The following is a 21,946-nucleotide window of genomic DNA, read 5'->3' on the forward strand; positions in this document are numbered from 1 at the left end:
CTACTGTATAGGAATGGCCTGAATAGCAATCTTTCAAATGACAACAAGATTATACTCGCGGATCGCATATTTCTCGAACTGCGGACAACACAGTAAAAGGAGATTGTGCATAGAAGTGCATGCCTTTCAATAATAACAAGGCCAGTTTTATATACTGCAAGTATTTCTACGAATTTTGGTCATACAGACATCAAAGACAGCTTAGAATCAGCCTCGGCTACCCTAAATTTACCTGAGGCACTTATGACCTTACGCATAACATTCTACTTAGGCTACAGCATGAACAGCACGTACGTGGAAACAAAAGTAAGCCGTGGCCCTGTCGTCATGGGCACGCAAACTGAAATTCGTCCTTGTGTATACCCCTCTTTGGTTAGTACTGAGCTGGGATATCGAGCTAGCTTTCTTTTCTCTCTAGAGGTGGTGGACAGTCGTTAAATAAAATTTTTCTCAGTTGAACAAAATACTCTGCCTTCAACCAGGCCAAAATGCGAAAGAAGGTCACGTGATATGTGGGGCACATTAAAAAGCCTTGGGGAGTCACAATAATCCAGAGTCGTGAACTGAAACATCTCTCTCTGTATGCTTTTATTACAGTCTTCATTATTCCTCAAGGTGCATTTACACAGCGAGGCATTTTCTGCACCTCTTCTTTGCTTATAGTCAGTCATTATTGCTATGCATGGCTATAAGAATTTATTGAAGAGTCACAGTGTGACTCTTCAATAAAGAAAAACTGTTGATAATCATAGAGTAGACTTGCACCCGCAAAGCAAATAACGCAACAGAGGTAACAGTAGTAAGTGCACCTTGCTCGTGCAGATTGATTGCCATGAATAAAAACGTAGCCTAATCCTCTTGCTATAGATGCAGTCAATTGTTTTTCGCTGTTCTGCTGAGATGCGCTCAGTGACTATGACTTTTGATTGTGTGGCTAAGTTGGTAAGTGGTGATCTGTCAAATGTGTACAAAGATTTGGCTGACCGGCTGCCGAAAAAAGCCACAGCTCTTTTTGTTCTCTGGGTTACAGTAGCCTGTTTGTAAAGATATTTGCCGGACAAGGGACAAAGAATAGCATCCTACTACACAGTAGAGCTAATCTCTCATATTTCCTGTGCGGCTGATTTTATTTCTGTCGTCTTTGATATGCGTTGGTGTTTGAGAGGCATCTTAATGTAGTATAATTAGTTATATGAGGATTCAAGTTTTCAGTTTTATTCACAGTGTAAAGCACAATCTGCGCGCAAATCATTATCATTATTTTCAGTTCTGAATTTGGTGACCTGAGTTGCCGAAAGCCTGTCATCAATGATAGTTCTGAAAAGAAACGGGCTTTTGTGTCTATCCAGAACAGTATTTTATCCACGTACCTCTCTTTCTATGTGTACAATTTTCTGCAGAAATCAACAGATGAACAAATTACAAATGCTATTTCGTGCGCATTCTGTCAAGGTTTATTTTTTTCTTTTACTTTTTCTTTTTTTTGCACCCTCTTGAGGTGCAAAGGAACCTGTATCGGTGCGTTTAGCACAGCGTGCTAAGAGGTGAAATGTAGTCTTTACGTGTTCAGCGTCGCGTGCTGTGAGGAAGTGACAAGACTCGCGTCACTAAATGCACCATCACAACACTCCTACTTTATACGTGTTACCACAAACCTGTATTATACTAAAGATGGAAGTGTGACTGGAAATGGCATTCCTGTAATAAGCAATAGGTCATTCAAAACTCCCAGAGCAATAACATCTGTTCTGATTTTTTTTTCTGTATCTGTATCAAATGTGTGCCTCTTAAATGTTTCTTTCAAGAGAAGTTACATCTTGCAAAATTTGAGAACCTTCTGCCAAAAGGGTTGTACAGTGTGCATTTTGATATTGCTGATTCTCATCATCCAATAAAAAAATGCCCAGTCTACTAAGCGAAGCTAGACGTAAATTCAGATGTTCCTGGTATACTTTGCACTTCGAAGGCTTGAGGCTTGCGAAGCATTTTGTAATGTTATAACAGGGTAGTTTAGGAGGTCATCATCATCATCAGCCTGATTATACCCACTGCAGGGCGAAGGCCTCTCCCATATTTCTCCACTTAACCCGGTTCTGTGCTAGCTGCATCCACTTGACCCCTGCGAACTTCTTAATCTCATCCGCCCACCTAACTTTCTGCCGCCCCCTGCTACGCTTTCCTTCCCTTGGAATCCAGTTTGTTACCCTCAGCGACCATTATCCTCTCTTCGCACTACATGTCCTGCCCATGTCCATTTCTTCTTCTTAATTTCTACTAGAATGTCGGTAACTTGAGTTATTTCTCTGACCCACGCTGCACGCTTTCTATCTCTTAATGTTACTCTTACCATTTTTCGTTCCATAGCCCTCTGGGTTGTCCTCAACTTAAGTAGAATTCTCTTGGTTAGCCTCCACGTTTCAGCCCCATAGGTGAGTACAGGCAAGATGCAACTGTTGTATACTTTCCTCTTGAGCGATACCGGTAAGCTGCTAGTCATAATCTGCGAGTGCTTGCCAAATGCGCTCCATCCAAATCGTATTCTTGTTATTTCCTTTTCGTGGTCCGGATCTGCGGTTACTACCTGTCCTAAGTAGACATATTCGCCTACTACTTCCAGTATTTCGCTACCTAATGTAAACTGCTGTTCCTTCCCGAGGCTGTTGAACATTACCTGAGTCTTCTGCATATTGATTTTCAAGCCTACCTTTCTACTTTTCCTGTCTAGGTCATCAATCCTTATTTGCAGTTCATCCCCCGAGTTGCTTAGCAAGGCAATGTCATCAGCAAATCGCAGATTACTGAGGTATTCTCCATCTACCCTTATCCCTAACTGCTCCCATTCCAAGTCTCTGAATACTTCCTCTAAACAAGCTGTGAATAGTACTGGGGAGATTGTGTCTCCTTGCCTAGCACCTTCCTTTATGGTAATTTCGTTACTTTCTTTATGCAGAACTATGGTTGCTGTGCAGCCACTATATATATCTTCCAGCACTTTCACGTACGGCTCGTCTACCCCCTGATTTCGCAATGCCTGCATCACCGCCGAGGTTTCAACTGAGTCAAATGCTTTTTGGTAATCAATGAATGCTATGTATAAGGGCTGGTTATATGCCGAGCATTTTTCTATCACCTGATTGATGGTATGGATATGATCGATAGTAGAGTACCATTAGGAGGTCAAGGCGTTGGTAAAAAGGATTGCTAGGCGAAATACAACACTACCGGTAGACCGCAAAGGATGAGGTTTATAGCTATGATGCATTTGGTGAGCGAGCATTGAATGGAACTTGCTGGTCATATCCTGTGTGTGCATTGCGAATAGTGAATGCTTCGAAGACGTGAGGCTTGCGAGGCATTTCATAATGTTATAGCAGGGCTGTTTAGCATATCTCGATGTATATTATACCTCATCTCCCTTGCAAAAAGCCACTGTTTTGCTGTGTGCTTGTTAAGCACCTCATCCAGCGAACATTCAGTATTTTGACATTGGCCGTAGCAGCCGCAGGTTGTGCCTACCCCTTGGGACCAAATTTATATTCAGGTGTTATGTGAAAGCTTTGCAATGCTGTAATAACTGAAACCATGCATAAACAGCTCTGGAAAAGAATCCATTTGGTGCCTAATACACTGCACATACTGCATTTTTGAACGATTTGCTGTCGTGCATTTGAAAGTGTACCTGCAGCAATGGAACGAAACAGTGGTAGAAAAAAAAAAAAAGCTTGGGCGAAAGAAGCTTTCTCGCTATAGTAAAAAAAATAACTGCTTACACCTGTAGTTGTGGCTTGTAAAAACCCTTTTCGTGTCCATGCCCATCACAACCATCTACAGCTCCTTGCATGGAGGTCTTGAGAAAAAGCCATAACCACTGTTGTGTATGTTTGGAATATCTTCACCCATGAAGGACACAGGGAGTGCTGGCAGATATCCGATAAAGCTTCTTGCAAGAGAAAGAGTTCGGTACATGTTTTGGGGGTGAGCGGGGGTTAGCCGAAACTATGCAAGGGCGTTGCCGCAGACTGGGCCACAAGCTGCAGCTATGAATCAGTTCTGTTTTTCCGCTGAGTGGAACCGCCCATAGAGATAGAAGTTCATTTTCGCGCCTCCGTTGCTATCGCGTGGCGAAACCGAAACCGCGATAGGGCGGCGGCATTGCCGCAGATCGGGCGACACGCTGCACGGGCGCAAGGATGCAGCGCAATAAATTTCAAGCGCTTCCTGTACGTCCTAGGAGGTGGCAGCACCTTCCAGTCAGCGTGCATCGTCATTAGGGCTCGAAATTTCAAACTGAGGATTGAAACTGTACCGGTACAGCAAAAACTTTGCGGGACGGAAAACCTCCGCCATACATTTTACAGCAAAAACCCTCAAAACGTTTAACTTGAGCTTGCGTGGCGTGGCTGTCATTGCTGCCACCGTGGCTATGCCTCCTTTATTGTTCGGAACAGGCACACTCCGACGTTGCTTGCTCCCACTCTTCATTTTTTTTGGATGGTATTCTCTGGCCTTATCGAAGGCTGGTGTCTGCGCTGTCATAATTTTCATCTTTCGCATGCTTTCTGGGTCATAGCCCTGTCCGAGAGCCATGGTGGCTGCGTCCGGTGCACATCCACGGTGTTCACGTCTACGACGTTCACGTGTTCAAAGAACAGTGTCATGTAGAACTGCGGGAAAATGGCCCAGCTGGATAAAAACATCGTTCACGGGTTTCTGGTGAGTTCACAGATGCAGTCCAACTGGTTTTGGGCGGGGCAGATCAAATGTTGAGCTGCAGGACATCGAGTTTGCGGAACCGACGTGCAACACTTTTTACCTCCCTGACGGCTCGCAGTGCCTTCCCGCATGTTGAATTATTGGACTTTCCAAATTAAGGGCTCACATCAACAAGGTTTCACTGTATCCAGGTTTCTGTTACATGCGGTTTTTGGGCCAAGACGATCATGCAGAAATGAAACCAAAATGCAACAAATATCAGTCCAGGTGAACTCACCATTCAAAGAATTTATTTAACAGAAAAACAGCGTAATTTTCGCTTGTTTTTGCCCAATCGAAGCCACTACTCAGTGCTCCAAGGAAGCTAAAAGCATCCAGGGCTACTTCATCATCCTGCGAGTCGGCGAAATGACGCAGAGCATCCGCTGTGTCCATCATTTTCCTCACGGTGGGCACTGCACAACAGAAATCTGGCTCTGATGAACCGTCACCTTCAAGGTGACCTTTAACGGTTTCCACAAGTGTCACATCAGACATCTCTTCTATAGAAATGGTGCTGTTGCCCACGAACAAAAACTCGCACAATTCTGCGGCCTCAGGTGGACTTGGAATTTCTTCTCCAGTAATTGTAACTTGAATGGCCTTATTTATCCGAGTCTTGGCAAATCAATTGGCGATCCCTTGTGATCTGACTTCCTGCTACGATGCAGCAAATATTTTGATTGCTTGGTAAATGTCGACCTTTGTCTGTTATTCAAGGCAGGTGTGCAGGAGCATCTTTTGGATCATCCGATGGCGGCAACAGCATTTAAGACTGTTCATAACTCCTTTGTCCAAGGGCTAAGTAATATTCTCTTTGATGTGTTTTGGGTGTCCGCTCGTGGATGAGAGCATCTTCCAGGAAGGCACTCAGCAGACGGTGCAGATCAATGTAGCACGAAAGGGGCTTATTGCTTGTCTTCAATATAAAAAAAAAACTAGCAATTACGCAGCATGCCGCAGCACACTTGTCCTATCCTGCATGGCACACTCGAGGCTCGCAAGCTACGTAAAACGGCCTTCCGCAGCAACACGCCTGCTGTATACAAGCTGCGAGTGTGTGCTCCGAGGCCTGCTTAGTTGGGGTGGGGGATTCTTTGTTGCCGATGTCGCTACAGCCCCCACCCAAAGTCCTTTGCAGGGTTTTTGACCCTGTGGCTGGCGTCTACGTTAGCTGACATTACCAACTTGGATCATGCCGTTAAAGGAAAAATGTGACACTTAAGACAGAATGAGCAAAAAAAAAACTCTGCAGCGCATTCTATACATAGTACATAAACGACGCAAAATTGTGGCACTACGTTATGAGGAGGAAACAAAGTTGACAGCTAGGTCCAAAAGGAGAGTTAACTGTTCTCTTCAGAGGTGCGCTGTATCATCCCTCTACAAGTGCACCTTGGGACTCGAAACAAACTTTAAACTGGAACTGAACGAGTTCGTGATCCACTTCTGCAGCCTTGCCAGGCGAGGTCACTGCCAGAAATCACTTTAAACATGCATCTGTGGGAGGTACAAAATGCTCTTCACACCTGCACAGTTGACCAGAGCCTCAACTGCTGCTTGGTAGTCTTTACAGGTCATCCGCAATATCGTGAGCTTTGCCTTTGTGATGGGTAAGTGATTTTGCAGCGTGTGGGCGATTCCTCTGCACGAGGGATGCGCAAAAAAAACAAATGCACAGCAGGCCATGTAACAGACATCTTTATCCCACTCCAGCAGGGGGTCGTCCAAGGCGGTGCGGGGGGTTGTGCGGGGTCGTTCTTCGGGAGGGCAGGCAGCGAACCGCGGGTCGTCTCGGTAGTGAAGAGGCAGGAGCGAAGAGAGCGAGGCGATGGCGCGTGCCTTCCTTTATCCCCTCGCGTGGGACCGGTTATCCCGGAAAAGAGTGCGAAGAGGGAAGGGTTAAGTGGCGACGCATCGGTAGCCGCGGGAACTTTGAAGGTGGCTGGCGTGGTCCCCATAAGCGCCGAAGAGCGAGTACCCACCAATGAGTTTCACACTACTCTAAGTACTGGTGGTCTGGTAGGCAAGAGGATTATGGTCTGAAACAACGTTCACTTCAGTGCCACGACTGCAAAAGTCCCTCTCCTTATCCTCACTCACCGTGTTTGTGTTTCTGTCAACTTATGGCTGGCCAACGCAATCGGCAGTTCCCCACCCTCATCAGTGATCTGTGACAAGCAGGCTCCTGCCACTGTTTCGGAAGCATCCATGAAGAGCCAGTAAGGTCTGTTGAGGCATGGTGTGGAAAGCATAGCCGTGCATAACAGTTCCTTTGTGGTTTTAAAAGCCGTTTGCTCCTCCTTGCCCCAAGGTACGCTGTTTGGCATGCACTTAGCTGTAAGCTTAGTCAGCCGGAAAGTGACCTGTATGAAATGTAAGATGTATTGACGCTAGTAACAAGCCCAGAATGCTTCTGACCTGTTTCTTTGTCACTGGTCGCTCAATTTCTGTAATAGCTACTACCTTTCTGAGATCTGGTGCGTGCTTGGCAGAACCAATCACGTGCCCAAGATGAGAAATGCAGGGTTGAATTTTCTGACACTTGGATGGAGCCACCGTCATACCCACCTTGTGTAGCCGTTCTAGGATGGTTTGGAGATGCCGCAGATAAATATTGTCGTAAGTAAGCAGAGGAATTTTCTCGTCAATCCTTTAAAAACATGTTCACAATGCACTGAAGTGGCCGCTGCGTTTTTCAGGCCGAAGGGCACCACTTTTTACGTGAACTGGCCATACAGCATGACAAATGCAAATGCAGTGTATTTCTGACTTAGTTCTTCTAACAGTACCTGCCAGTACCCGCGCTTCAAGTTGAACAAGCTAATGTAGTTCGCTCGCCACAGAGTAAAAATGAGCTCCTGCGAGAGGGCTGTTGAGAAGGCATCGTCCTTAGTAACTTCATTGAGGCTGTGATAACCGATAATCTGTGGTTGGAAAATTGAAATTGAAAAAATTATTGTCGAAGATTTAAAATTTTTGTCTTTGAACTGCACCTGGCGACCATCTCAAACCTTGTTGCACTCCAACAGCTATATAGCTACAAAACAACAAAATATGGACCAAAATCTGACGAGTGCAAGTTGCCAAGTGACCAGAAGGGTCAAATTAAGAAAATTGCAAAAAACAGAACAGAATGTTTTCTAACCTTTTGTGCTCAGTTATAAAAGAATTGCACTTTAGAATGCCCCAACTGAGTAATTTCACCAGTTTTCTTTCATAACTGTTTCACAGCAGAGATAGCCTGTTGAAGCTGCCCGCTTTCTCTCAGAATTGGCAGTCCGCAATCGTTTTTTGCCCGTGCTCTCCAGCTGGTTAGACTGTTTGGTTCCTTTTGAAGTTCTTTGAGAATGCGTGATGCGGCTCCTGTGTCCCAAAATTAAGTCTCATCACTGCTTCAGCGACAGCCGCTTCACAAGGAATCAGCGAGGCATGCTTCATCTTAGGAGCATTGAGACCAATTCACTGATTGGAGTGCCTCATTAGTATTTTGTGTTTGGCCTCACTGGCATCTGCTAAGCAAGTCCTGGTTAGCAAGGCACTCGTACAAAGGCAGGCAGTACCTGGTGGATGCAGTCGGGCACGCTGCTCTCCCTCTGCAGCGGCAGCATTATGTTTGCACCATGAGTTGGTGCCATGTAGGCACAGAGCATGGTTTAGGCGGTCGTCAGTTGATGTCACAAGGCAGTACTTGGCGGAGCGAAAATAGCGAAAACTTTTGCTGGCATGAGCGGCACAAAGCACTTTCTTCCCATTGTTTGAATACACGCTTGCTGAACAATCGTAAATACAACACCATGAACGACACACGACTCAGCACTGCCAGCAACAAACATGAGAAAGAGGAACACTGCAGAACATTACCGTAGCCACCATACACTTTTTCTTCTTTGTGCCACTCATGTTTGACATAAGCTTGTAGGCATACTTTGTATACAACTTACTTTTGCCGTTCTCACATTCCCGAAACTTCTGATGGAACGCTTCTGCTGACAGCCTGTACTATTTTAGCAGACTCGATTTCACTTTGTCGTAATTCTCTGCTTCCTCTTTTGTCAAGCAAGCGATTACATCTGCCGCCTCACCGGGTAACAAAGTGAGCAAGCGCTGTGGCCACATTTCCCGGGAAAACCCTTGCTTCTCGCACATTCGCTCGAAGTTAACCAGGAACAAACCAATGTCCTCTCCAAATTTAAACAGCCGCATCAGGTCACTCATTTTGAACGATTTTCATTCTCCTGCACCATGAGCCCGACTTGCAATACGAGCGCATTTCATCTCTACGTCTAGACGTTTCATTTCCAAAGCTTGTTGACGCTCTCACTTCTCTTCCCCTCATTCTGTACATTCCCATTCATCAATGATCTCGGCATTCCGAAAGGTCGTCATCTCCAGCTTCCAATACAAGGATAGCCTTTAGCACTTCTGGTTTTTCCAAGTTTGTCTGAGATATTCAGACCCAAGTCCTTTGCTAGCTCGAACAATTTTTTTTTCCGCAATGACTTCAAATCCATGGCTGTTCCGAGTGCTTCCTTCTCTACTGCCCACTATCGCCTTGCTGCAAATTAACCCAGCAGTAATGGCAACACTATTACCTGCTCTGTTTTCTACACAAACAAAAGCCTGGCAAAACTCAGTAGAAGAAAGTCCCGCACTCATCAAATCTCACAGCCAAGAATCCAGCACAGTCGTTCTGCTGCAGGCAACCAGTCATCACACAGGGCTCGTTGCACTGCTCCCGGCTTGCCGTTGAGCTGCTCGTTGCACGGGTCACGCCTTGGACATCCTAGAGCTGCCTACCAGCTGTTAGATGAGGCTCGAAAGCCTCAAGGGCAGTGTTGACCTTGCGGCTCGGGGTTCAGCAGAAGGTATCAGCAGTCCCGGCAAAAGATGAGCCATCGACTAACAAGAACAATGTTTAATACTGCATCACGTAGGAACGACCGGAGGAGCAGACCGAAAAGAAAACTGATGCTCTCACAAAAGCAGGTGTCCCGGCGTCCTCTCTCGCAGCGGAAGCAGCCGCTGCTCTTTATACACTCGGTAGTTGAGGATTCATGTTACAGCAAGCTTTGCTGACTCTGTCACGGTGGCATGGAGGAACCTCCTGTTATCGGCCGGGGGCAACGCTCTCTCCTTATAGTGCTGGGCTTTGCCAGCGTTTGCACACACACGCGCGCGACGACATATGTAGCTTGAACACATCGGAACATGCCGGCGGGAGGAAGCGTTAGGCATCCAGATGTGCGGCGCTGAAATGGCCAAAATGCCTGTTGCTTTGTTGATGCTCTTGTGTTCGCTACATTTTGCTGCGGTAGCATCAGTGGTCGCACATGACCGTAGCGAATCATAATGGGAGGCACCAGGTTCGATCTCTGGTGACGCCGGGTACCCACAGTTTTCGATAGCCACAAGATTTCCCCTGGCCTGGTGCGTTGCTTTTCTGGGGTAAAAATGCTTGGGAAAGGGGTCAGAACCAAAACAAAAGGGCTGGGCTTCTGTCGCACAAGATGGACTTTGGTTGTCCAGTGACAGAACGAATCTCTGACCCATCTGCGCAATATTTTTAGGGAGGTTCTTAGGATGTACCCAAGCCCAAGCATTTCAAGACCCCTTTCTCCCCCCCAAAAAAAGGAATTCACCGTAACAAGTTCTTCAGATGTAAATTATTTTCACTCAGCAGTCTACATCAACGGCTGATCTTGGGAGCAATGCCCTGATGATGTGGCACTTTTCCCTGTGCATTATATTTGAGTTATTATTATTCATGACCAGTCAAGCTTATAATAAGTATTTGCAGATTTCACATTTCTTTATTATTAGCATTTAAACATATCTGGTATGAGTGAGTATGAGTCATCAAAGGCTTTCGCCTTAAAACTGGTGCGATGACTGGCGTAGTGGCCGTAAGGTGGGTGGTGGCAGCCGTGGCGGCTACCTGCTCTTAGATTTGCAACTTAAAGTGTGTGAGTTGACTCCTGTTCAGAAATTTGGATATGTACTGTTGTAGATAATGTGTCTTGTGAAGGGGAGATTTACAATGAACTCGTTATCTGTTTGCCATGGTTTTGGAAACGGGGTGACATACTTCCAATCTAGGATGGGTTATCTCATCACCTTGTTTCTAACCCATGAGATTACATAGCTTCCAGAAGAGATGGTTAAGTGTTTCTCATCAAAGTCGTGCCTCATACATCCTTTGAAACTTTCTTTTCAATTACAACTATTTGTCAAGTTAGAAAGATGACAAAGGCCTCGGCAGGCTGTGCCACTGATTGTTCCTGAAATAGCTGCTTGGAAGTGCTGTGGGGTCACTTATATTTATTCTTGTTTTGTTCTTTTCTGGCCCAATCACAATACCTCATGAGAGCGCCGTACAATTTCTCCTGCAATTGGGCCTGGTACTCCCGGAGCTCGAATTCTTTTTGTCTGGTGCTCAAATGTCTTCCTCAAATCCTTTGCTCGTGCGGAGACAGCTGTCCTTTTGTACTCTCGTGCAGGCTGCCGTTGCCCAGCATGCCGCATATGTTGAGCACCTGAAGTAAATTCGCTCTGTAAGAGGTGGCTGCTGACGGCACTCAGTGCACAAATTTACTAGAGTTATTACAGTGCAGTCCACTTATAACGGTATTGAGAAAACTGGAAAATCTGATCGTTATAGCTACTTACTATATCTGGATCAGGGAAAAGACAAACAAAAGAGCACACCCGCATATTTTTCATTGTGTGTTGGCTTGCCTGCTTACCAGCGACGAGTAAGTCTGGTTGAACGGCACAATCGTCGTAAAGAGCCCTGAACACTATTACGGGGATACCTTAATAGTAAGGGTGGGCGAATAGTGGTTTTTTTTATTCAAAGCGAATTCGACGCGAATAGTGATTTTCTTCGAATAATTTCGAAGCGAATAGTTCGAATAGTACTTCTGGCACTAAAAAGAGGCTGAATCACAGTAGGCATTTCCAAAACCATTTATTTTCCCAATACACGATGCCATTACATACTGCACTGAGGCTTTATTTAGAACCACACTTCAAAATTTTAAGAAAGCACCTAAAGTGAGTGATGAACAATTTTTGCTGGCTTGGTAATAAAAAGTTATAGCACATAAAGATACTGCTGGCTTTCTAATAAGAAATTCGAGATAAAATTTAAAAAAATGAGAGTATAACAGAACGGTGCCAGTAGTACAACCAATAACTGAAACTATAGTTGTAACTGCACTACACTGCAGCAAGAGCACTAAGAACAGTAAAGAAAACAAAGACATTCTGCACTTCCAGTGACAGCTGCCATTTACAGCCCAGCATACTCCAATCTAAATGTTATCGTGTAGAAACACAAGCTGTTCTACATGACGGGTGAGCAGATTCTCTCTCTGACAGCGCACAATGTTTCCTGCAGCTGAAAACAGCCTTTCGCTGGTAGTCTGTGTTGCTGGGATTGAAAGATATTTGCGTGCAAGTGGTGCTATGGATGGGTACAGATGGCTGCCGTTGGTTCTCCACCATGCCAAAGGGTCTTCAGACTGCGGAAGAAGGGGGCTGTTCAAGTACGTTTTGCCTGAGTGCCTGAGTTGCGGCGACGAAGTGCGGCACACCACCGAAGACGGCTCAATGCCCTGATCACGACGGCGTTCCATTCTGATCAACGCGCAAGGAGTAAAAATCTCAAGAAAAGACGCCTGTCACAGATGGATGCGATCATTTCGTTCTACTAAAGTTCGGCAGTCACGTTTTAAGTCCGCAGCCTCCCCTATGACGAGCGTTCACAGCAGTATAACGTTCCACGGGTGCGCAATAAGCTTGGCGTTATCACACGCTAAAGGCGCCCTTCCCATTGACATAAGTATACACTTCGGCGACATCGAGTCTCCGGGCTGCCGCTGAATTTTTCGCCACTCCGAGATCAGTCGCCCATGTTCGGTACGCATGATTCATCACCTGACTGAATGAAGCGATAGCGTGGTAGGGCTGCGTGTTTATCTTTGCATCTTTCCTGTCGGATAATCTTTTCCGCAACTCTTGAAAAAGAAAAAAAGGAGGGGGGCCGACGAGATTTCGGGCGAACGACCTGTATACGCTTTCGCGTAAAAAGCCATCTATGCGGCATTACTCGAAACCGAAACCACACAAAGCAAGCGGGCGAGCGTCCCAGAAACACAATTCGCGCGAGACGAATACTTTGAAATTTCGAATACCGAGAATTCGGTTCGAAGCGAATATCGAATGCTGTGCTATTCGATCGAATATTCGAAATTATTGAATATTCGCACACCCCTACTTAATAGCCATAAAATAGCTTGAACATGCTTAAAAAGTCAGAAATTTGCACTCACTTGAGCGGCAGCTGAAGCTTGACAATCACTGAGAGCATTGCTGCTAGTAGCGTGTATGCTGGCGGCAGTCCTTTTCCCATGCATAAAACTTATCTGCGACTGGATGAGCTGCAGGACATCCCCAGGCTTTATGATCGTTAAAATCGTAGAGTGCGAATGCCCTATTATTTTGCGAGGCTTCCAGCCTTGAATTCTGTTGCAGTGTTTGGGGCTGCACTTTTGTCACTTCACCAGGGTTTGAAGCTGTACCATCGCTGTTAGAAGACTTGGTTCCTGCTGAGATGGAGACATTCAGTCTGCTCAAATGTTTTGTTGTCGTTAGTATTGTTGAGTGCCAGCTGATGCCCAGTGAGAGTCCAAGTTCAGGGAAGCAGGCTTCTCTTCAGGGGACAGTCGGGAAGTGTGTTCCTGTATGTGTTCGGGAACCAGTGCTCGTTTCTGTCCAGGTTTCTCTCAGCCTTCTGGTTCTTTTCCCTTCTGCTTGGAGAGTTGCTTGGCTCTTTGGTCGCGGGCATTCTTGTGATATGTGTCGCATTGCTGAACAGTTAAAGTGCTTGTGTTCTGTCTGCTTGCTGCTGTCCTATGAAGGCTTCTAGTTTAACTTTTTGCTGTGGCATTGCCAGATGACTTGGTGGCATCCTAATTCTTGCCACGACATTGAGATGAATGACTTGGTTGACATCCTAACAACCTGTATCATTCAGAGGTTTTCCTTCGGTTTCTAGTAGCACCTGCAGCAGCTGTCGACGACTGTAAAGGTTCATTGCTCGATTGATGGGTTTTAAAAGTGTGGAATGGAACCGCCCGCTTGCCTTCATGAATGCCACTCAGTATCAGGTATATGCTTTCTTCAAGGCTGAGGCTGCGTGGTTCCTTTTCCAGTATTGCATTTTGGCCTACATGTACTGGACAAGGGCTTCTTAAGGCCAAAGTGGGTGCTTTTTATAAAAATTTGGGAAATTTTGAAGGGTCGTTTTGTATTGTTGGAAGTGTTCAGCAATGGCTTGCTTCCATGTTCCCCAATCGATAAAATAATGCTAGGAGGGCACGGACTTCACCGTAGGTACGAACGGTGTTTGCAAACACAAACTTGGTTGAAACTTGACGCCCTAAAGAAGGCTTGATAAATAAAATAAACAGCGCTACAGACTAGGACAGAGGTCAAGAACGAACAGGACGGGCTGTTTGTGTTCATTGGGGGGCTGCCACTCGTCACTCCAGATATGTAGAATCTGCTTTGGAGTTGGTAGTGATGGAGCGCAATCAGTACACTGGCAGGCGTAGAAACTTCTTTCCTACTTCAGCTGTGCATGTCCTGTTTACATTTCTTTTTTCGAATGCTACATTGATGTTCTTGTGCCTCGGGTAGGGTGTGCCACAGCAATGGCCGATATTGAAATCCTAGCCTTGAAGGTGTTAGATGTGAGACCGTCGGTTCAGCTCTCACTCTGGTTGATCTCCTCAGGTCCCGTTCCAGAGACAGTAAGCAGTAGGAGGTTTGGAAAAATGGGCAGAGGCTTACGGCAAAAAAACATTACATGAGATTTATCTACATATTTGCAGGAGTACAGGGAAGTTCAATGAGAGGTATATTGGGAGCGTAAAATAGAGCATATCAAAAGCCGTCCGTGGGCTGCTTTAATACAGTTCATCGTCCCCATATCTCTAGAGTTGGGGACTTCAACTGCTTCTTTATCATCCAGTAGCCTTCGAGCCACTTCTTAGGCTCCACCCACCATGTGATTCATCACACGAATCCTCGCACAGCGTTGGTTTCGAGTGCACACCTGTCCAGGAGTCGCATGTTCAACCCGGTCGATGATCTCTGGGAGGATGTTGTGGCTTCTTACAGTCACGGGCCGCAATTCAGACTTGGCGCCGGCTGGGCACATCGGATTCATAGTCTCAGGCCTCGACCGTGAAAACGCGAGTCTGGCAGAACACCACCTTTGCTTGCAACACAACACGAGTGGAATTCTTTGACCGTGTTCTCACCTCACAACCATACAGTGTGCCCACGCAACCTTTGCTGAGCCAGTCACGCCATACGTGTTCATTATCAGCCTCCGGTCTTGATCCAAGCTGTGAGAACCAAGGCACCAACCGGCAGTCACGTAGAAATGGTTGTCTGGCGCGCGGCGAAATACCGAAGTGTTGTCTTACACCGCCGTGTTTTACTGACAAAGGAACTAGCCATGCACAGAGTCGTCGTCCCCTCTAGAGTGGAACATCCAGCAGCTTGGAAGGGTGGAAGAGAGCTGAGCCTTCGATCTGAACAGTTTCTCCGTAGCCCGGAAGAGTCTCGTTTGGCCAGTGCCCACTACCGCTGGACGGGAAGAGACGGGCTGATATTGAGGCTGATGGCCGGTCTGCATTCTAGTCCGCCTTCGTGCTCCTTTCTGGAAGCATAAGCCAAACTTCCGAGCTCCTTACAGAGGAGGCATTAGTCGAACCAACCATTCACACGACACTGCCTACCCGAGCAGCGCAAGGAATTCGCTTGAGAATCGTCGGGATTTTTATGCAACATTAAAATGTTCTGAGTATCACTTAAAGAATTTTGCAGCAGTCAGCAAAGGTTACATCAGCGACAACAGACCTGCATGCTTGCTAAATCAGTCACCAAAGCAAATGTTGGCTCAGAGGGGCAGTCTTCAAAAAAAGAAAAAAAAACGTATAAGTAGATGACTCTACACAAATAGGTTAACATACTACCTGCAGTCCAGAAGTGCGGGTGCCGTTAAAGAGGCAAAGTGATTCCCTTCCTTACGGAAACATCCTCCTCAATCCGTTGGCATTGCCATTGCATTTCTTTCTTTTTTTTTTTTGTACCACACGGAGTTGTATTGCTGGAGAGCAAGACTCCATTGGAGCAATCTGCCGTTTTTGGGTGACATTTGATGCAGCCGTATGAGTGGACAGTGGTCCACTCAGAACGTAAATTTGGCCCCATACAGGTAACAGGCAAGCTTTTGGGTCGCTCAGACCAAACAAGCGCATTCTTTCTCCGAGGCACTGTATGCTACCTGTCTTACGGTTAACATTTTGCTGGCATAGAGGATGGGCATTGTCGACTCCGATTTGACCTAATACGATCCCCATTTCCACTGTCACTTTTATCACGCTGAACAACAAATTCTTTGTTGTAGTCTGGTTCGCGCAGCACGGGCCGTGAAGCTAACACGCTTTTGAGGGTTTGAAAGGACTTCTCTTTAGCTGCATTGCAACTTAAGCTATTTGGCTCTCTTTTGCGAAGCGCGTCCGTTAAAGGACTTGCTAGCTGGGAAAAGTTTGGTATGTACGTTTGGTAGTAGTCAGCAAGCCCCAAAAATGAGCGTACATCTGTTTTAGTCCGGTGCTTTGGGAAATCAATGATTGGGGCAATTTTGAGGTCCGAAGGCCGTCGGGTCCTCCTACCGACATGTCCGAGGTATGGGACATGCGAGCAGCCGAAACTACATTTCTCTGCTTTAATGGTGAGCCCAGCTTCACGTAATTTAAACAACACTCTCCTGAGATGAGAAAGATGGCCTTTCTACGAGTTAGAAAGAATAGCCATATCATCACGATATGGGAGAGCGAAATCCTGCATGTCTTGAGGACAAGGTCCATTAGTCTTGAAAAGCTAAAGGGCAAATTCTTCAGCCCAAAGTTCGGCACTAGAGGCTGGTAGACTGCGACGGCGGAAATAAATGCCGCATACCTGCTTGCGCTCTCTGACAGCGGAAAGTGCCAGTACCCCCGCACTAGGCCAATAATGGAAATGTACCTGGCCGCGCTGTCTCAATTCTTTCTTCGATGTAGGAATAGGATACAATTGGTTCTTTGTTATTGCGTTAAGTTTTCTGTAGTCTACGCAGGGTCGCGGATCTTTGCCTGGTGTTTCTACGAGTATCAAAGGTGAGGTATAATCGCTCTGTGCTGGCTCTATGACACAGAGTTCGAGCATGCGTTTTATTTCGGACTCTATTCCTGCCTAAGTCCTTACTGGCGCTGCCGATGTTAACTCTATCTCATGCGTCATGAAGTTGGTCCTTCCGGGTCAGCCGCTAAAACTCTCCTGAAATTCGCTTAGCAGTTGCTTCAGTTCCTGTAACTGCTCTGGCTCTAGTACATTTTCGTTGTTGATTGAGCCATGATTTCTCATATATACTGCAAGCCGTGTTTTCGACATTTTCTTTCCACTCAGGAATTTCAGTTGGTAGAAGGGGACGAACTTTCCATAGCCGATCGGCTTCTTTACCTTCATCGGAAACAGCGAGGTCGTTGACGACCTTGAGGTTCGATCGGATGAGAAAAAACTTATCCCTGGATATTTTGTCCGCCACGGCGGCGACACGCGTTCCTCGACTCCAATACATTCTTGCTCGTGGATAACCCAAGGCACTTATAAGCAATGTAGCTCCAAGGAATACCTTCATTTCCCCAGGAGATGAGTTTAGTGATCCTCTTGTGCGCTGGAGGTACGAAACTTCTGTCATTTCATGGAGAAGCTGAAACGCCTGCTCATCCATGTACCTTGTGTAATACTGATTCGCATGCCAGCCATCTCTTTCGTCGGCCGTAGACGACGGTACGTCAGGTAAGTCGGGAAGGACGGATGCGTAGATCTGCTTCCGAGGCCACCTTTCGCGTAAAGGCATGACTCTGTTGCAAACGTAGCAATCCTGCTCCTCTTCATCTGCAATATAACAAATGACACAAAGGGACAGAAGTGGGGTGCAGTTAAATTTTAAAACGAACGACGTCCATGAAATTTTACCTAGAATTCGGTTGCACTGCTCATTCGCCTCTGCACCATCCGGGGGATCTTCAGGGTCTGACAAGTCCAAGTCGGAATTGACCCCATTTCTCGCAATCCTCTGAAGAATTTCAAAGGCAGAAGCATCAGCGGCATCTAAACAGATTTTTTATTATTTATTTACAATATGTAGACCCCTAATTTCAATAGAGAAAGCCAGCAAACCAAAATAATTGGTTCTGTCAAATGCAGTCACAAAGAGTCAACATTGTCCTGACGTGCAACCTGTTGCACATCGAGTTTACATGTAAAATAAGAAAACAGAAAAATGAAGTCAAAATTAGCGAAGGTTAACGAAACCTTAATGTTTCATGAGTTCACAAAACGATATTCAGGAATGACGGCATCGGTAGAAAACCTCCGGACTGAAAGTCGCCAATTTTGTTTGTTACCATGAGCGCCACCTCGTGCCCGCAGTTGCATGAAACATCAACAGATGGCGCCACCCATCTTTGCTGTAGCTTGGAGAGACTGTTTCAGTTTCGCTTTCAGCCAATTTTGTTTATGGAGCACTGAAATCTGAATGTGCAACACATTGCACGCAGGGTCTTTAGAGGATATATTATATCAGAAAGAGTTGATGACAACTGATTAATAAATGTGAAATGAATCACCAAGAGTTTAAAAACGTAACGGTGGATTTATTTCAACGTTTTAACCGGGGTGCGGTCTTTTTCAAGAATGAAGTACAGGCGGTTACACACATCTTCGTAAAACCGTTCACAGAGAGGGTGAAAAGGGGGAAGGAAACAGGTGAGGCAGACATGTTACCTGCAACGGCGACAACAAATAGTAACGCGCACCAGGAGAGAGGGAAGAGAGGAAATGCTCGGCGTAGCGCGTGAAAAAAAGACAGAAAGGAGGAAAGGAAAAGATAAAAAGGAAAAGGAGGCGGTGGGGGTGGGGGTGGTTCAGGATTCTACAAAAAAGGAAGAATGAATGCACCATTTGTGAGCGACCGCGGCGCCGCCGGCCCAGTCACTGGTGTGGTCCGTCACGGCATGAAGACAAAAGCACAAAGGGTAAAGCATCCAAAGAAGCTCCAGACGCCGCCACATGTGACGTACGATACAGGGGTGTTACACAGATTGAAACCACATGGTAAGGCTCATTATACAAGAAAATGTCAGAGCAAAAAACATGATAAGTGAGCATATGCCACTGTTACAGCAACTGAACTATTACTAACAGAGGGCACGCTAGAAAAGCTTGGAAGAGGAGAAATGCAAAGTTGTAAATTGTCACATAAAATATAATAAAGAATTGAATAAAAATGGAAAAGATACATTTAAAGCACAATGTCAATTCCCGAGGAGCTCGCTAGAGAACGAGTTTATGGTATCCGATATCCGATAGACATCGATACACACGCGAAAGAGGTGACTCAGAGCGCAGGCTTTTCGAAGGCATCACTAATCATGCTCGCACTCTCGAGGAAAGCAAATGCATACTTGCACGACACAGACAGTTGGCGTAGCGACATAACACGTAAACGCAAGACATCTGTGTACTGAAATTGACATCGAGTAATTCAAGCAGTACCATCAATCATGAAAGAATAGTTTTGCTAGTTCTGTGAAATGCGCTGTTAATTTAAACACACTATCGTGCACAAGGAAAATCTAATCAAAAACCACATTTTTTAAAAATAATCGGTATGACCTTTCTCTCCGCAAATTGCTTCATATTATCTTTGGAAACGAAAAAAAAAGGTTTTACAGTTGAGGGCTATCAAACAGCGGCAACAAGCGCGACGACCGAAGGCTCGCACGATGAGCGCGGCGCCTTTCCATTCACGCTAAATAATGGCGAAATCGTTGAAATCCTTACCTGTAGCAATATGTACACACTGCAGTGCCAAAGTGCTTCCGTCTCTCAGAAGCATCGGCGACAAACGTCTCTTTTCTCCACAGATTTCGTAAACACGTTCGTCAGCTGATCACGAGTTTTTAAGGATCTTCAGCGACGCAGGCGCTTGAACTGGTATGATAGTCCCTGGTACACTTGGATCATGTCAGACTGAAGCGTGAACCGTGACAAACGCGACCACTTTTCACAAAACACTACCAATTTCGTCAAACAAGGAACAGCAATACATTTTCAAGGGACGAGTTACGCGGGACCCCACATATTTCCGCCATCTTGCCCAGTGTGGCCAGACTTCACAGTGCCCCCTGTCGTTATTTGGAGTTGCGAATAGTAGTTGACAACAACAATAACATAGAGGAAAGCCATAGCTCTGAAAATTATTTCAAACAGCCATCTTATTGTGGTAGATTCATGAACAGCATCGTACGTACATAAAGGCGAGTCACCAAGCAAGATATAAACATGACATTTATTTCATGGCATCTTGTCTTTTACCCTCAAGATCCAGATTTGTTTAAAATAATTATTTGTCCGATATTGTAGGAATGTTAGACCTGCCTGACAGGGCTCAAGTATGAAGGCAGGACAGCTTTCCTATTGATTTGTTGATACCGCCTGCAACGGTTTTGAATTTATGGATCAAGTACGATTCACTACTTTTGCGGTCATAGTGTGTTTTGAACCCTGATTGGATGGAGTACAGTAGCTGTGAAGTTATCGAACTGATGTCCAAATATATTGATATGTTTTGATATGTTTGAAAGAGGGAGAATCTGCAGTGCTCGTGCATGTGACCTGTGGTTGTTAATTTGAATTCTGAATGGTGTCGCTGTTTGTCCTGCGTACTGAGCCCTGCAAGTGCCACATTCCAGAAGGTAGATAACATTAGTGCTGTCACACGAGATATTGCCTCTTATCTGATAAGTGAAGGCGATGCTTCGGCGAACAAGGCAATCACCAGCTTCATAGCCTAGACTTGTAGCGATGGCTACGTTGGTTGCCCTTCTCCTTTGGTTGTAAACAGCAACCGCCTCAGCAGCAGCTCGTTTCACACTTTCCAGTGAAGCATTTTCATTCTTTGAAGTTTGGGTCCAGATAACAGAGTGTAGGCTCTCACTCGCATTCTGCGTCTTTCCCTCACTGCAGCGTGCCAGCAGGTGCTCATCGCTGAGCCTGGCAAACACTGGCTCCAGAGCGGCCCTAACCGAAGCCGGGAGGGCACTCTTGTGCGGAGGTGGAACCTCACCATTAGTCAAGGCTCTATTATACTTGCACCAAGAATCAGCACCCTCGGGGCACTTCGAGTGGTTTGGGGCATCGTCTGTGGATGTCATGTGCAGGAGTGTAGCTTCCACTGCCTTCTTCATGGCTGGAACGTCATTCCTGTTGCTCCTCGGGGCATAGCCGTAGTAGTTCGTGATTTTCGTGATTTTGTCCTGCGTCAGTTTGCCTTTTCCCCCCAAGAGACTCACCCAGAGCCTTCTTCTTCTCGACAAGATTCCGGAGTGCAGTCCCCATTCGCTTGTGGACATGGTTGATGCAGTCCTTCTTTTCAATTGGAATGAAGCCGTACACTTCTGCTTCAGACAAGGCATGAAATGTCCGGCTGTCTCCATCGGATAGCACGGTTGTGTAGCGCAGCCCGTGCTTGGCCAGCGACCTCCGAAACATAGTCAGTGCTGCCTCCACTTCCATGCGGCCAGAATTGCAGTCTATGTTTCGTTGGCACTCGTGGGTGGCGAGCCAGGCACTGTACCCTTCATCTTGTGGCTGTGGCCCCGAGGCACATCCAAGGCAGAAATTTGAGTATACAACGTGGTCAATCACGAGACCAGTGTACAGCTCAACAATGCAGCCCACACTGATGTGAGAGGTACGACCACGGGTCATCCAGGAACCATCAAATATCACATCAATGTTCCCGACAGGATTCAAAAAGTCTGCATACAAACTCTTGACGACTGCCGCACTTGCAGCTTCACTTGCGGTCGCTGTACTCTCACAGGCTTCCACAAACGTTTTGAGGTGTCCCTGAAAGGTCTTGTGGTGCAGGCCTCGGTGTGAGAGGTTCATACAAGCACAGAAGTCCGCAAGGGCAGTCACGCCTTTGCCGATCGTCTGTATGCCCTTCATTGCCCTCATGTTGACTTCGAAGGGAGTGATGGTGGCAGCTCCGCTTATTCTTGGG

At 46.1% G+C, this 21,946-nt stretch overlaps 1 long non-coding RNA gene and 1 pseudogene across 1 annotated transcript in view; one reads left to right on the forward strand and one right to left on the reverse strand.

The window, feature by feature from the left end:
- LOC146196203 (uncharacterized) overlaps positions 1–21,946 on the forward strand; it is a 97,002-nt gene that overhangs the window by 27,139 nt on the left and 47,917 nt on the right. The window lies entirely within an intron of this gene.
- Positions 15,148–21,526, reverse strand: LOC146196205 (uncharacterized; annotated as a pseudogene).

The sequence above is a fragment of the Amblyomma maculatum genome, chromosome 3 (assembly GCF_055883805.1).
Source record: "Amblyomma maculatum isolate TAMU_Amacu chromosome 3, ASM5588380v1, whole genome shotgun sequence".
Lineage (NCBI taxonomy): Eukaryota > Metazoa > Arthropoda > Arachnida > Ixodida > Ixodidae > Amblyomma > Amblyomma maculatum.